Consider the following 16,183-nt stretch of genomic DNA (forward strand, 5'->3'; position numbering starts at 1 on the left):
GCACCCTTAATATGATCATGTCTAAGGCCAATGGATGCATGGATGAAGAGATTGGTGAAATATTCACATGCATCCCCTGCCTTCATGTGTCTAGCTACAGCTATAGAGCTTAAAACCCATCCATGATTTCTATGATATGTACGTATGTATTTGTGCTTGTTTTTTAAACTTGTTATCATAAGTTTAATTCACTGTATACACACAATATTATTGATATTTACTTGTTTGCTTCAAAACAATAATAAAAATATTAAAGTGAAAGATGTCCTGCCCCCGAATTATTACTGGAAGAAAACTGAGAGCCAGTTTGGTGTAGTGGTTAAGTGTGTGGACTCTTATCTGGGAGAACCAGGTTTGATTCCCCACTCCTCCACTTGCAGCTGCTGGAATGGTCTTGGGTCAGTCATAGCTATCACAGATCTGTCCTTGAAAGGGCAGCTTCTGGGAGAGCTCTCTCAGCCCCACCTACCTCACAGGAACAGCAAGAAGATATTGGATTTATATCCCGCCTTCCACTCAGAGCAACTCATAATCTCCTTTATCTTCCTCCCCCACAACAGACACTCTGTGAGAGGACTCTCACAGCAGCTGGCCTTTCAAGGACAACCTCTGCCATAGCAATGGCTGACCCCAGGCCATTCCAGCAGATGCAAGTGGAGGAGTGGGGAATCAAACCCAGTTCTCCCAAATAAGAGTCCACACACTTAACTACTGTTGTGGAGGGGGGGAGGTAAAGGATATTGTAAGCTACTCTGAGACTCTGAGATTCAGGGTGTAGGGCAGGGTATAAATCCAATATCATCATCCTCCTCATCTTCTTCTTCTTCTTTTTCTTCTTCTCCTCCTCTATATGATAATAAGGGAGCTGATATGACAGCACAATCTAGCTTTCCAGTCTAACTCCCAAGTAGAAATGCTGTGAAACTTTTGAACAAGACCTGTCACCAAGAGTCCATGCTAGAAGTCTGTGGCAGTTGTTGTCCAGCTCCCACAACAGGGATTCATGGTTTGCCTCCCAGCATACCACGTGGGAGATGGATGGATAGATCATGTTCTTATTCTTTGACATATTGAGAATCTCTTAACCAGTCAGGTTTCTAGCTGGGTTTCTTGTCTGCTATCCTTCCATCTCTTTGAGATGCCACTAGATAGGCAGTTGACAGATCATAGCTATGTCAAAGTGTTCATGCTTCACAGCCATATTGTTACTTGTGATGGGTTGATTTTCAAGGGTGAAACTAATTGCTTAGAAAATGACAGCTCTGAAATTGTTCTGTTGCCGGACAGTTCTTTCCCAACAAGGGCTCACTCTGATGTGCTGTCACGTCAAGTTAAGCTGGCCCTCTAATGTTTACCGCCAATCATCCTTGTAAAAATGCACCCTTCGGCCTAACAAAGACAAGACGTTCCTTTGAGTTTCCATTAGCACTACCTCAAATGTAACCACAGTGAAAGGACAAGCTGGACAGTGGGGCTCCTTGACTGTATTTTATTTGCTTAGCCAGTTTATAGGCTACCTCTCTCATGACTTGGCCAAGGTGGCTCACAAAATAAAAATACTTCTTAACCATGACATTATAAAACAATACAATATTTTTGAAAAATGCAGCAAGACTAAAAGCTGGCCGTAAAAACTGCAGCAGACATACTTGGACCTAGAACGGTATCAGCAGAATAAAGTAACATTCGGCAGCAGAAAAACAGCAAAAAAGCTCAGAATAGGGCATAACACAGAAGTCACGATACAGTCTGTAAAAACAACTTTTGACACATCCGTTAAAGCCTTAGATGAAGAGAAATATTTTTCTCTTGGCATCTAAATGACAATAAAATAGGTTCGATGAGAAGGGTATTCTGAAGGTGAGGCATCGGGGAGAAAGCTGTCTTTGGTTGCTAGCGACTTCTCCTCTGTGGGCGGCACCAGAGATAAAAATCTGAGAGGAGGATCTTAACAGGCAAGCTGGACAACATGTGGGACTTACCTGAGTACATTTCAATAAGAAAACTGACTGCATTTTGATAAAGCAGCAGCTGAAAACATTGCTCCCTAATGTGCAAACAAATACTCTCCTTCATCTCAGAGATCAGCTGTACTCCCTCTGGAATGTCTCAGGCACAGTTAATTAATGGCAGTGACCCTGCCAAGTATAGGATATTTATTGTAAAGTGAAGGTGGGAAGGTACTAGAACAGTTCCGATAATCATGAGATTTGCTTTCCTGATATTTGCCACCAATTAAATAAAAGAGTAGAGAGGTTTAGATCAAAATATATTGTTTAGCCTTAAACAACAGATGCTGATGACATTGGTAGCAGCTTTTCTTACTGTGTCCTGCCAGTGACCTCAGTTCTGACCTTGAATTCCACAAAAAAAGATAGAGCAGAAGTTTAACCCTGTTTCTTCTCAGTCATCATGTTCTCTACAAATTGACAATTATGCATGGCTTTACTGGAAACTGAAACATCTTTCCATTCTTCATACTTGAAACAGAAACGGAAAACTGAAAAAGAAAGTTTAAAAATTATTTGGTTTTACTTTCAAGAAACCACCATTTATTTCTGTAATATTAAGGAGAAAAATGCAGCCTGAAATTAGCCAGACAACACTGTGATCACTAGTAGCGCAATCCTAAACAAAGTCACTTTCTGCTAACATTGAAGGATTTAGAAAGGTATAACTCTCTTTATGAGTGCACTGCCAAATGCAGTAGTGATGTACTCATTTTATGTGCTAGTTGCTGGCATAAAATGAAACTGTCCTAAATTGTGAGTCAACAGTTCAAAGCCAGGAAAAAAGCCTAGCTTCAGCAGCACTGGGAATTAATCTGTGGCCTCCACATCTTTTGGCACAAATTATCCTCACATTGAGGGCATGATTCTTTATTTGTAATACATTACTGTGGGATGAAATCAGGTCATTCTGTGACCCAGTCATGGTCTACATAATTTTTTATTCTGCCTGGAAGCACAAAACCTGAGGGCAATACTTATCTTGATATACAGCTTCCTTCCTTCCTTCCTTCCTTCCTTCCTTCCTTCCTTCCTTCCTTCCTTCCTTCCTTCCTTCCTTCCTTCCTTCCTTCCTTCCTTCCTTCCTTCCTTCCTTCCTTCCTTCCTCCCTCCCTCCCTCCCTCCCTCCCTCCCTCCCTCCCTCCCTCCCTTCCTTCCTTCCTTCCTTCCTTCCTTCCTTCCTTCCTTCCTTCCTTCCTTCCTTCCTTCCTTCCTTCCTTCCTTCCTCTGAGCCTACTGTTTGAAGAAGGCCATCTCAGGCCTTTCTTTTTTATCTATTGTCCTGCTGATAATAACCACCACCTCTAGGCTGCTTGTAGCCTCATGTTAGAAACCTGAAAGGTATCCATACATTTTTCCTAGCAAGGGTAAAGAGAGCTTGGGAAGGACATGATCTTCAGCAGGAAAATGCCGTTGAGGAGAAAGGGCTCAGCAGGCAGGAGTGGGGAAGAGGGGCTTCTCTTTGTGTGATTTTTCTATTCTTGAAAATAAGATGGGATTGTCTGATCACATTAAAGGCCCAATATATATTGAATGATGTTTTTCTTGGCATAACTGAGAAGGTTCCTTCATTTCTTCAATGTACCATAAAGATTCATCAAGACAAGACACAGTGATGATTATATTTAAATTTAAACTGTATAACTTTTTCTCTTTTTTCCCCCTTATTCTGGCAATGATATACTTTGACTTAGTTCATTCTGTATGCCACTAAAGGTTTGTTTGTTTGTTTGTTTGTTTGTTTGTTTGAATGAATGAATTGGCAGTCATTTGCTGGTTTCAGTATAATCTTCTGAAAAATGCCTTTCCAGGGCTGTGGTCAGACTAGCAGCTTCAGGCACATCAGAGGTGCGGCAACTGTCTACAGTTTAATCCAGAATCTTCATCACACACTGCAGTGCACTGTGCCTGTATATCATATGGAGGCTGTGGTGGAACATTCATACTTACAGTGCACCATCCCCTTAGAGTGGTTCAGGTTATTGTTTTAAATATCCCTTGCACACATGCACCATGGAAAGCAGAGGGGGTTTTTTGGGGGGGGGGGCAGCCTGGAATGGATTGGTGGGTTCACACTTCCAATCCATTGTGTGCGCAGTCCTCCACATTCAGACATCCAGGAACATGCAATGCATGCATGGGGAACTGTCAGCACTGGATGTCACCTGGTAGCTGTTTACTCTGTCTCAGACTCATTGTGATACAGGGTGAATGTGACTGGGGAATGGCTGATGGCTGTCCCTGTCTGACCAAGCCCTTCTAATCCATTAGGGAAAAGTGACTATGTGTCAGGCAAAATGCCAGTCTGATTCAGTGAGTCCACAGTTCAAATTGTGTTCTCTCTTCTTTCTCCATAGGGATACAGTCCCATATAGGCTGTGAAGGATGATGGGATGTTGAAATACTTAGATGTTTCCTCAATGGGGATGCTGTTCCTTGAAGGTCACTCTCAGAAGCACCTTGGCCTCTCCTGTATATGCTTGAAATTTCACCCCCACTGGCTGCAAGGGAGGAAGTGGGGCTGGCACCCAGAAGCTAGCAAAGGTGTTGTGCCCTGTTATGGAGAATGCTGCCTCAGTGTCCACTTCCATGTCGAGGGGGCGACCTGCAGTAGTTATTTCGGCATGTATCAGTGGTGAGCAATAAACCCCCAAGGTATACATAGCATAAATCGCCGCTCCCCTCTTCCCCAGACAGACAGGCAAATGATGCATAGGCCCCCCGCAGTTGCAGTGGTGGGGAACCCAACACATAGCTCCCTGCAGCCACAGTGGTAGGGAGCCCCGGTCTGTCAACGCATCAAGGCAAGCACAGTTTCTAGGGCGCTGGTGGAGAGAACCACTTCCCCTTCCAGCGGGCTGTACTAGTGTGCTGCCGGCGCGGGGTGGTCAGGCCCGCCTTCCCTCCGAGATGGGTCACCGCCCTAGGGCCCCCTGCCCTACTGTCTCAAATGGAGGGGTAAAACAACACCTCCAGTGCATGAGGATTTGTCATACTCACACCTAAGACGTCTTCGGTAGCTGGTTCCTGTCGCCGTCTCCTCTAGTTCGATTAGGCCTTGCGGTCAAGGTCAACTGAAGACGGGGAGGGCAGAGGACGGTCAGCCAGAAAGAAGGCCGGGAACGTTCCTACCGTGGGTCTGGTCCTCCCCATCAACAGCAGCAGTCGACCGGGCTAATCAGGGGCTAAAGGCCCCGATCCGAGTCATGGCACCAAATTATGTAGCGGGAAAACCCTATTTATACATTACCAATTTCAGCCGGATCAATAACAGAGGCAGCAGGAGGCGAAGTCAGGAAGAACAGCTTTCTTTATTTAACGTGCACATGGGCCCTGTACACAGGCTTCAGACTCAAGAGTCTGAGCTCAGACCACAGGGCACGCAGGCCCTTATATACCATTTTCCCAACTGTTGACTTCTTTCAGTTAAACCGCATAAACTAAAACCCAAAAGCCCAAAACCAAAAAACCAAAAAACCAAAAGCCAACATCTATACAACATGCTATGTTTATACAACATGTTCCCCTTTCAGTCCCCTGTTAGTTCCTCTTCTAACCCCTTTTGGTCCATCTGTTTCCTAGGCAACTTTCTTCTGTGGTTTTTGGTCTTTCTGTTTGTGGGGAAGTCTTTCTGCTTCCTTTTGCTTCTAACACCTGCAAAGCCTGAGCCATCCCAAGCCAACATACTATTGTCGGGAGCCTGAACTAAACCAAGCTATCTTGCTATTTTTATATATCTAAGCCAAAATGCCAGGTCAATAGGCCTGAGCCAAAACAGTCTGTTAGCCAAGTAAGTCAAGACATGTCCGGCCTGGCCTGTTTCTATTGATCCCTGTATTCCAATATATCTTTGTCCAGAAATCTAAAAGCTCTTTCCAATATTTCCTTCTTGGCTGCTGCCTCAAGAGCTCTACAAGATTGGCATTCCATCACTGAAACTCCTGCTTCCCTGGTTAGTTATGGGGGCTACAGCTGAGTGGTGTACAGATGTGCTAAATGTAGGGTTGCCAGGAATGTTGGAAAATACCTTTGGGGTGGATCCAGAAGAGGGTGGAGTTTGGGGAGGGAAGGGGCCTCAGCATGGTACAATGTCATAGAGTCCACCCTTCAAAGCAGCCATTTTTTCCAGAGGAGCTTGTCTCTGACAGCTGGAGATCAGTTCTAAAAGCGGGAGATCGCCAGGCCTCACCTGGAGGTTGGCAACTCTAGTTAAATGCCCCCTGCATTGGCACTCCCAGCAAATTGTGTCCCAAAACCTACAATTGTCATGTCAGGGTGAGCAGGGCAATACAATGGAAACAGTGTTCCATAGTGTTTGCGGTAGAGACTTCCTGCTGCCTGCCCCTAGCAGGGCAATGAGGTCATGATTTTGGTATACTCCTGTGGCCACTCTGTGCAGGCCAGCTGTATCCTCTTTCCCACTTCATTGTAATTCCTGGACTTGTGGGCTGTCATTTCCATGGCCAAAGCAATGTCTACCACTCATTTAAAATCAAGGTCTTCCTCCCCCAATAGATGGTATTGTGTTGCCTGATTCAGTACACCAGCTCCAAGCTGATCACACAGCATATGATCCAGGGCATTGCCAAACTCACAAAATTCAACCCAAAGATGCAGTTCTGCCACAAATTCAGAAATAGTTTCACCAGGGTTGTGGATCTTGCAGGACTGTACCTAGGGTTGACAAATCCCCCACAGCCTCTGGTGGGGGACTGTTTTCACCTGCACTTTGCACACGCGGTGCAATGACATCACTCACCAGTGACATCATCGTGCCAGCGATGTCTCACATCGGCTGCTCTAGGAGCTTCCGGGAAAATTCTATGGTTTTCCTGGACACTCTAGCAATTTGGGAGGGAAAACTCTATGGTACAATAGATACCATAGAGTTTTCCCTCCCAAATTCCTAGAGCATCCAGGAAAACCACAGAGTTTTCCCAAAAGCTCCTAGAGTGGCTGGCGCGAGATGTCGCTGACGTGATAACATCACTGAGAGTGATGCCATTGCTCTGGTGACGACGGGGGAGGATCCTTCCCACTGGCCCAATGCAGGCCAGCAGGCTGGGAACCTCTGGGACAGGGGAAACCCCATCCAGCCCAGGAACTTGTACCACTGCTGAAGGCTCTGGGCTAAACAAAGCTTTCTCACCTGGCTTCTGTGGTACCACCAGCTTCCTTTGCAGGGAGTAGGTCTTCTGCCCACATGCAGTCAAGCAAATAGAATTTCTGTTGGTCCACATCATCAGTCTTGTTTCTTTTTAAATAATGTTCCAGCTGCTCCACATACTCAGACCACTCATTTGCTCAATCAAACTCCAGCATTACACCATCCATCACCATACTCATGGTAGCTTTATCTTCGTTGCCAGTGTAATAACTTCACAAGCACAACGTGCCAGAACGATTGTAGGTTTTATTCAAATACAGCAGGCCTCTGCCGGCCTCTCCAGGCCTCTGCCGGAACACAAAATTAACAGCCAGCATAAGAAAATGAAACTAAACTGCAACACATGCTTTTCTTGGCCCTGGGGGACCAGGGGGAAATAACCGTGCAGTTCAATAAGGGAGTATCACAGATTCATAACTTTCTATGATGTAATGCTAATAATCACAGTTCTACTCAGCAAACAGAACATAAATCACTTTAGATGTTCTCTACATACATTTTATGACAAGAGATAATTTTGGGGGAAAGGTATACATTGCTATTTTGCATTAGCCATTGTGGTGTAGTAGCTACATCACAGAGTGTCAGGTTAGGATCTGGGAGACCCAGATTTGAATCTCCACTCTGCTGGGGAAGCTCACTGGGTGACATTGGACCATTCACTCTCTCTCAGCCTAATCTATCTCACAGGGTTGCTGGGGAAATAAAATAGAGGATGAAGAGGTTACAAGATGCTTTGGGTCCCCATCTGGGGCAAAAGCAGGTTAAAAAGGTGTCCCCTGTGCAAGCACCAGTCGTTTCCGACTCTGGGGTGACATCGCACCACAACATTTTTATGGCAGACTTTTTACAGGGTGGTTTGCCATTGCCTTCCCCAGTCATCTACACTTTCTCCCCAGCAAGCTGGGTACTCATTTTACTGACCTCGGAAGGATGGAAGGCTGAGTCAACCTGGAGCTGGCTACCTGAACCCAACTTCCACCAGGGTTGAACTCAGGTCATCAGCAAAGAGTTTGGACAGCAGTACTGCAGCTTTACCACTCTGCACCACGGGCTCATATTTTTTTTATCTAAATAAAAGTATCTAAATAAATAAATAAAATAGTTTAAACTAAATAAAATAAATAAAAGTATCTAAATAAACACAAATACTCAGAGAGAGGTCAATCTACTTCTGCTGTAGACCTCATAAATTATTTCAGTTTAGTGGGTAGGACTGAGATACTCCCTGTGACCCATCTTGTGAGCCACTGTTGTTCAGTCCTGTTCTACACCACCACTAGAAACAGTGGCATATGAGGAGGAATCATTCAGTAGCAGGGGTCATGAGAGCACAGGGAGTGCAGAAAGCCAGGGATGCCATATTCTGCTATACAGCTATGAGGCCTGACCAAGCATAGCATTCCCTTCCCCTTCCCTGCTGTTATACTGGTCCATCAGTGGCTCTAGGAATTGGACTCTTGGAATTGCTTGTCTTCTCAGGTAGCCTTGGGGGGGGGGGGGGGACATTGTAGCTTCACTGTACTTCTCAGAATGGAAACCTCAAAAGATGAAATAGCGGAGATGACCACAGAAAGAAGCCATACCTTGAAATAGCAGAGATGACCACAGAAAGAAGTCAAACAAGAGTCAGTTTGTTGTAGTGCTTAAGTGCGCGGACTTATATGGGAGAACCTGGTTTGATTCCCTGCTCCTCTACGTATACCTGCTGATGTGACCTTGGGTCAGCCACAAGTTCTCTCAAGGATGTTCTGCTCAAGAGCAGTTCTGGGAGAGCTCGCTCAGCCCCACCTACCTCACAGGGTGTCTGTTGTGGGGAGGTGAAGGGAAAGGAGATTTGTAAGCCACTCTGAGGTTTCTTTGGCTGGCAAAGGGCAGGGTATAAATCCAATCTCTTTTTCTTTTTCTTCTTCTTCCCTCAAAAGATGGAATAGTGGAGATGACCACATATACAATGAACAAGTGAACTGGATTGTTAAGAATAATTGCAGTGTAAGATTCCATAAAAACCCTGGTCAGTTTGATGCTTACAGAATACAAATATATCTGTAAGTCTGATAGTAAAATAGGGGCAGAGAGAACCATGTCCACTACTCTGAGCTCCTTGAAGAAAGGGTGTGATAAGAACAGACAGACAGACAAAAGGAAATGCTCTCCCTGTGCTCTCATGACCCCATGAGTGAATTAAAGTCCTCCTCATATGCTGTTATTTCTAGCGGTGGTGCTGGATTGGGGGACTGAACAAGTAATTGCAGAATTCACTGGCAGTGATGACCACAGACACAGGCAGCTTTAAAAGCAGATTAGATAGATTGATGGAGAAAAGATCCGTCGATGGCTACTAACCTCCACAGTCAAACCTCTGAAACCCAGTAATAAGAGGCAGAATCACAGGAAGACCTTTGTGTTCTGTTTGCTGGCCCTCCAGGGCAACATTACCCATTATGTAAAGATAGGGTGCTGGGTTAGGTGGACTATTGGACTGATCCAGCAGAGCTCTTCTTAATATTCTAAGGCAGAGAAGACAAACGCCTCTTGGAGGCCATTCAGTGTTAACATGATCCATGCACATAATTTCTCATTTCAGTGGAACATTCTAGAAATCCAAGTACATTATTTCTCAGCTGACAAAAGATGAATCCTTCTCTCACCCTTTCTCCCTCTTCCACTCTTGTGGAAATTGGAAATTACCAAGACGTGATGTGTCCTTCAACTCTAAGGGGATAACATTGTCTAAGAGAAAGCAGAGGGGTGTGTGTGTGTGTGTGTAACTCTGTAATCTAAATATCTATAGAAACAGTTAGGCTGTATCCAAGAAGCAACACCCATTTCCTTTTTGCAGGGCAATTCAATGCATTTCAAGTATTCCGGTGCAGAAGAGGGAGATAGATCAAGATGAAAGAAACGTCAGATAAAGACACCTTGCCGTTTTTATTGCGATCCTTTCCTCTTGGTAAACGTTTACTGTCACAAGCAGTTACATGAATATATTTGCAGTCCAGTCGCATTTAGCTCCTTTCATTTAGCCCTCCCTCTGACAGATTTATATAGTCCTGGTTTCTTCTTCTTTACTTTATCATTTATATTTCTATAAATTGATGCCATCACTAAAACCAGCTTCTGACGACTGGTGATGCCATCTGAGTAGGTTGTTTTGAAATATTTTTATATGGAGGGGGGAAGATATTGTAAAGGAGTTTGTTGCCCGGAAAAATACAATTTCAAATAAAGATATGGGGGGGGGGGGGGGACATTGAAGTAAAACAAAATTAAAAGAACCAATTCTACAGCATATGAAATTGTTTTCTGGAAAAAGTTCAACACAGATCAATGCTATATCCTCAGTGGAATACACAGTTGCTGGTGAATAATTTACTGTCCCAGAGCATGCAATTTGCTTCTAAAACATATCCACATCATCCATTTTGCTAAAAAGAATCTACAATTTATCTCAATATTGGATATTTCTAAGAAGGGTTCTTAACCAAGTGGTTTATGACAAATGCTCGGCTTTGCTATCTTATATCTTCTACATTTATAAGCCAATATATAACTTAATTAGCTCTTTCATTGTGAGGAATTCTGATCCCCTCCTGGTTGCAGACTCATCAACAGTTGTGTGTGCATGTGTGTGCACGAGTGTGCATATAAGTGCATGTATTGTAGTTATTACCAAAATCCACATTATGTTATGAATGATTCTTTATTTATTTTATTTTATTTATTGATTTGATTTGATTTGTATCCCATCCTCCCTGCCGAAGCAGGCTCAGGGCGGCTCACAGCATAAAACATCACAGAGTTAAAACAATACATATTATAAAATAATATATTCTATATGATTGTACATTTAAAAACTAAAACAACATATCATTTTGGTGCACAGATCTAGATATTATCTTGTTCGATTTTACAGTGCGAAGGAATTCCATCTATGATAAAGACTCCATTTCAATTAAAGGCCAGCTGGAAGAGGACTGTTTTGCAGGCCCTGCGGAACTGATCAAGATTCCTCAAGGCCCACATTTCCTCTGGGAGCTGATTCCACCAGTGGGGGGCAGTGATTGAAAAGTCCCTTTCCCTGGTGACCTTCAATTTGGCCTCCTTCGGCCCGGGGATCGCCAATAGATTTTGAGAACTGGATCGAAGCACCCTCTGGGGAGTATATGGGAATAGACAGTCCCTAAGGTAGGCAGGTCCTCAGCCATATAGGGCTTTAAATGTAATAACCAGCACCTTGTAACGAATCCGGTACACTATTGGCAGCCAGTGCAGTTCCCGCAGCCCTGGCTGTATGTGCTCCCACTTAGGGAGCCCCAATAACAACCTGGCCACTGCGTTCTGCACCAGCTGCAGTTTCCAGGTTTGGCACAGGGGCAGCCCCATGTAGAGGGCATTACAGTAATCCAGCCTCAAGGTGACTGTTGCATGGATCACTGTTGCCAGGTCATCGCATTCCAGGAAGGGGACCAACTGGGACCAAGATGGAAAAAAGTGGATTGAGCAGTGGCTGCTATCTGGGCCTCCATTGTTAAGGCAGGCTCCAGCAGCACCCCCAAACTTTTGACCTTGTGCACCATTTTCAATGGCTCACCGTCAGTTGCTTGAAGGGGGATTTCCTTACCAAGACCGTCCCAACTCAGGCAAAGGACCTCTGTCTTCGCTGGATTTAGCTTCAGCCTACTGAGCCTGAGCCATCCCGCCACAGCCTGCAACACCAGATTTTCTGGGAGACAGTCAGGCTGACAGTCCATCAGTAGATAGAGCTGGGTGTCATCAGCATATTGGTGACAACCCAACCCATACCTCCGGGCAATCTGGGCAAGGGGGCACATGTAGATGTTAAACAACATCAGGGAGAGAACCTGTAGCACCCCACTGTTAAGCGGGTGCCTCCGGGACAGCTCTCCCCCAATCACCACCCTTTGTCCCCGACCATCAAGGAAAGAGGAAAACCATTGCAAGGCCAACCCCTGAATCCCCACGTCGGCGAGGCGGCGGGTCAGTAGCCAATGGTCGATTGTATCGAACGCAGCCGATAGGTCTAACAGCATCAGCACCACCAAGCCACCTCGATCCAGATGCCGCTGGAAGTCATCCACCAGGGTGACCAGCACTGTCTCCATCCTGTGACCCGGGCGGAAGCCAGATTGGTGAGTGTCTAAAATGGAAGCATCATCCAGAAAACTCTGTAACTGTAGTGCTACTGCCCTCTCAATAATTTTACCCAAAAAGGGTAAATTTGAGATTGGCAGTAATTTGCCAATTCAGCCGGGTCTGATGTAGCTTTTTTCACGCGGGGATGGACCACAGGCTCTTTTAGAGATGTTGAAAAAAGCCCCTCTGAGAGGGATCTATTTACCATGTCTCGTATAGGACATAAGCTCCCTCTGGCAAGCTTTACTTAGCCAGGAGGGGCAGGGGTCCAGATCACAAGCTGTTGGGCATACAGTAGAGAGAATTCTGTCGACTTCCTCCAGGCTGACTATGTCGAAGCAATCCAGAACTGGTCCAGAAGACAGGCACAGGGCCTCGAGTTCACATACTGTATCCAATGTAGCAGGGAGGTTGTGACAGAGCGACAAGATTTTATCTGCAAAAAATTCCGCAAAGGCCTCACAGCCGATCTCCAATTCCCTATCATTTGGCCTGCTTTGTGTCAGTGTTTTAAGAGTTCGAATTGTCCTAAACAATTGTACCAAGGGCGAGTTTGCAGATGCAGTCTTGGCCACAAAGTAAGCTTTCTTTGTGGCCTTGACTGCCATCTCATAGGATCTCATAAACTTTCTATAGGATGTTCTAGTCGCTTCATCTCGAGTACATCGCCATTGCCTCTCTAGTCGTCTGAGCCCTCATTTCAGCTGCCGCAATTCTGGGGTATACCACGGTGCCAGCTTAACACGAGAGCATGGAGGGTGCTGAGGTGCGATCTCATCAATGGCTCTGGTGAGCTGACTATGCCACGACTCAACCAGGTCATTGAGAGAATCGCCGGGGGCCAAGAATCCTGTAGAGCCGTTTGGAATTGCTCTGGGTCCATCAGGCTCTGCGGGCAAGCCAAAATATGCTCGCCACCTAAACGGGTTTGAGCTGGGACATCCATACGAGCCTTAAGGGCAAGGTGGTCCGACCACGGCACTGCTTCTGCAGTAATATCGTCCACCAAGCCCCCTGCCACAAAGATAAAATCTAACATGTGACCCGCCTGATGAGTGGGCGTTGTAACAAGTTGGAAGAGTCCCAGTGTCGCCATGGATGACACTAGGTCTGTCGCCTTGATCTGAAAATTATGTGATGTAGAATGTTTCTGTTGCTTTTCTCACAAAAAAGGAAGAGTGAATAATATTAGGCAGTTCACCCTGATAAGAGGATAAATGGGTTTGGGAAGCATACTTCACTCAAATACTGAGAGTTGTTTTTTATATCACAGAATAGCACTTTCAATTAGTCTACCTACAAGATCTTTGAAAATACTTTTGCTGCATTTATGTTTTATATTGTTAGGAGCAAGAGTTATGGGTACCCCTAAAAGGGCCATGTGTGCAGTGCTGTGTACATCACATTCATATGATAATTTTACTAACCAGACTCTCCAGTTTGATTGTAACCAACCAAAGCTGGCTGAATAATTTGTGATACTCTAGGTGAATGACTCCACCACTTCCTTCATGTGGGGAAGCAGCTTTCTGTCCTCCTACACCTCAGACTACAGGAACATTGTCACCTACCCTCCCTCCATACCATAGGATAGTCACCCCCACTCATACTTTCCTCGCTTGGGCCAGAACTGTGGGCTGTGGTACCATGCCTCCCAACAGGGCAAATGGGGATGCAAAAATGTCTCTGGAAAAGGACACTGCCCTTGTCTCCCTGACTGAGGTGGAGAGTAGGGTTGCCAGGTCTGACTCAAAAAGTACCTGGGGACTTTGGGGGGGGTGGAGCCAAGGAGACTTTGGGGGTGGAGCCAGCAACAAGGGTATGACAAGCACAATAGAACTCTGAAGGGAGTTCTGGCCATAACATTTAAAGGGACCAGACACCTTTTAAATGCCTTCCTTCCATTTGGAAATAAAGAAGGATAGGGGCACTTTTTTGGGGGGCACACAGAATTGAACCCATGGTCCAATCTTTTTTAAACTTGGAAGGTGTTTTGAGGAGAGGCACTGGATGCTATGCAGCAAATTTGGTGCCTCTATCTCAAAACACACACACACATCCCAGAGCCCCAGATACCTACAGATCAATTCTCCATTATACCCTATGGAAATTGGTTTCCATAGGGAATAATGGAGTGTCCAGCAGACATTTCTCTTCCCTCCTGCTTTCTGATAACCCTGAAGTGGGGGAGGGCCTCCAAATCAGGGGATCCCCTGCCTCCACCTGGGGATTAGCAACCCAAGTGGAGAGAGAAGGAGTAGGCTTGCTGTGGGCGTCCACTTGGGCCAGCTGCTTCACCTGGGGTTTCTGCTTGCCATGGCAGACCTCAATACTGCTGGTGGGTGAGGTAGCAACAGGGTTGGTTTGAGCACCTTTTCCCCTAGGTACACCTAATGAATGGGCTAGCCCTAGAACCAACCCTACTGTTTCTGTCACTTCAGTGCCAGCATGAGGCTCTCTCTTCCCCTCCAATGCCATACTTAAGACTGCCAACTTGCGGGTGGGGACTGGTGATCTCCTGCTATTATCACCGATCTCCAGACAATAGAGATCAGCTTACATGGAGCAAATGGCCTCTTTGGAAGGCGGGCTCTATAGCAAATACTCATTGAAGCCCCTCCCTCCCCCAAACCCTGCCATTTTCAGGCTCCACCCCCAAATCTCCAGGTATTTCCCAATCTGGAGCTGGCAACCCTAGCCATACTCTTTGTACAGAAACATGTTGGAGGAAGATCTCATCGGAGAGCAGTGTCATGAAGCAAATCATTTATTTTGTTTTCCAAAATTTCATGGAATGATTCACACTGGGGGGGGGGGGGAGTATAATTGGCGATGCTAGAAAACAAAAGTCCAGAAATTGAAATATGTTTGTTAGTTATTTCATGCGTTAGGACCACATTTTCCTGCGGTATGCTTTAACACAACTTTTCAGCAATTTTGCAGCATTATGACTTAGCAAGAGAAATACTAGTTGATGTTTCTTCTGAAGGACTCAGGAATGAACTAGGCCCAAAATCAAAACTGGAAATAAGTATTTTATTATTTCTTTTGTACATTCTAATTTTGGCTCTAAACATGACAGCCAGGGGGTTTTTTTTGGGGGGGGAAGGGGTAGTTTCTAATTAAGCACAGAAGTGTTTGCTTGTTTTTGCTAGTTTGTCAATCTAAGAAATAATTTGAGCATTCCTATATTGCAAAGGGAGTGAGATAACTCTCAAAGACCAGATGTCCCATTTAGTCTCATTCTTTTGCCTCTTAAGGCTCATCAGTCACTCCATTGAAGAACTTGGGTCCCACCACAATTGAAAGAAAAACTCCACTTTCCCCAAGGATATTTAAATGTTCATAGGATTCCTGAAATTATATTTATCATTTATGATATGTTTTAAGGGCATACAAAATTGTAGTGGTATTGTTGGAACAAATTTTATGGCTGTAATGGATAACCTCTGGCAGGTAGGGTCAGCGGGAGGCAACACATCAGAAACACTTGCTGGTGGGCAGAAAGAATGGGGGATTACGAGACACGCCAACTGTCCATGCTTACTAGTAGAATGCAAAAAAATGAATATGTGGCTAGTAGGGCCTGCAGGAGTTGGCCTGTCACATTTGCCAAAGTATATGGAAATGGAGGGAGACCAGATTTGTAGTAATTGTTATGAAAATCCTGCATTCCGCCTAGACTTTTTATGTGTATCACTGCGAGTATGTGTATTGCTGGCTGAGAACCACTGATCTCAGAGACTCTGTAGTATGACCTTTCTGGATTCATACTGATGAAGGTGTGATCTCTACCAGAACAGAAAGCTCATCAGAAGCTATCCTAGCCATGAGACTGCAGTGAACTCGT

The sequence above is a fragment of the Heteronotia binoei genome, chromosome 1, assembly GCF_032191835.1.
Source record: "Heteronotia binoei isolate CCM8104 ecotype False Entrance Well chromosome 1, APGP_CSIRO_Hbin_v1, whole genome shotgun sequence".
NCBI lineage: Eukaryota > Metazoa > Chordata > Lepidosauria > Squamata > Gekkonidae > Heteronotia > Heteronotia binoei.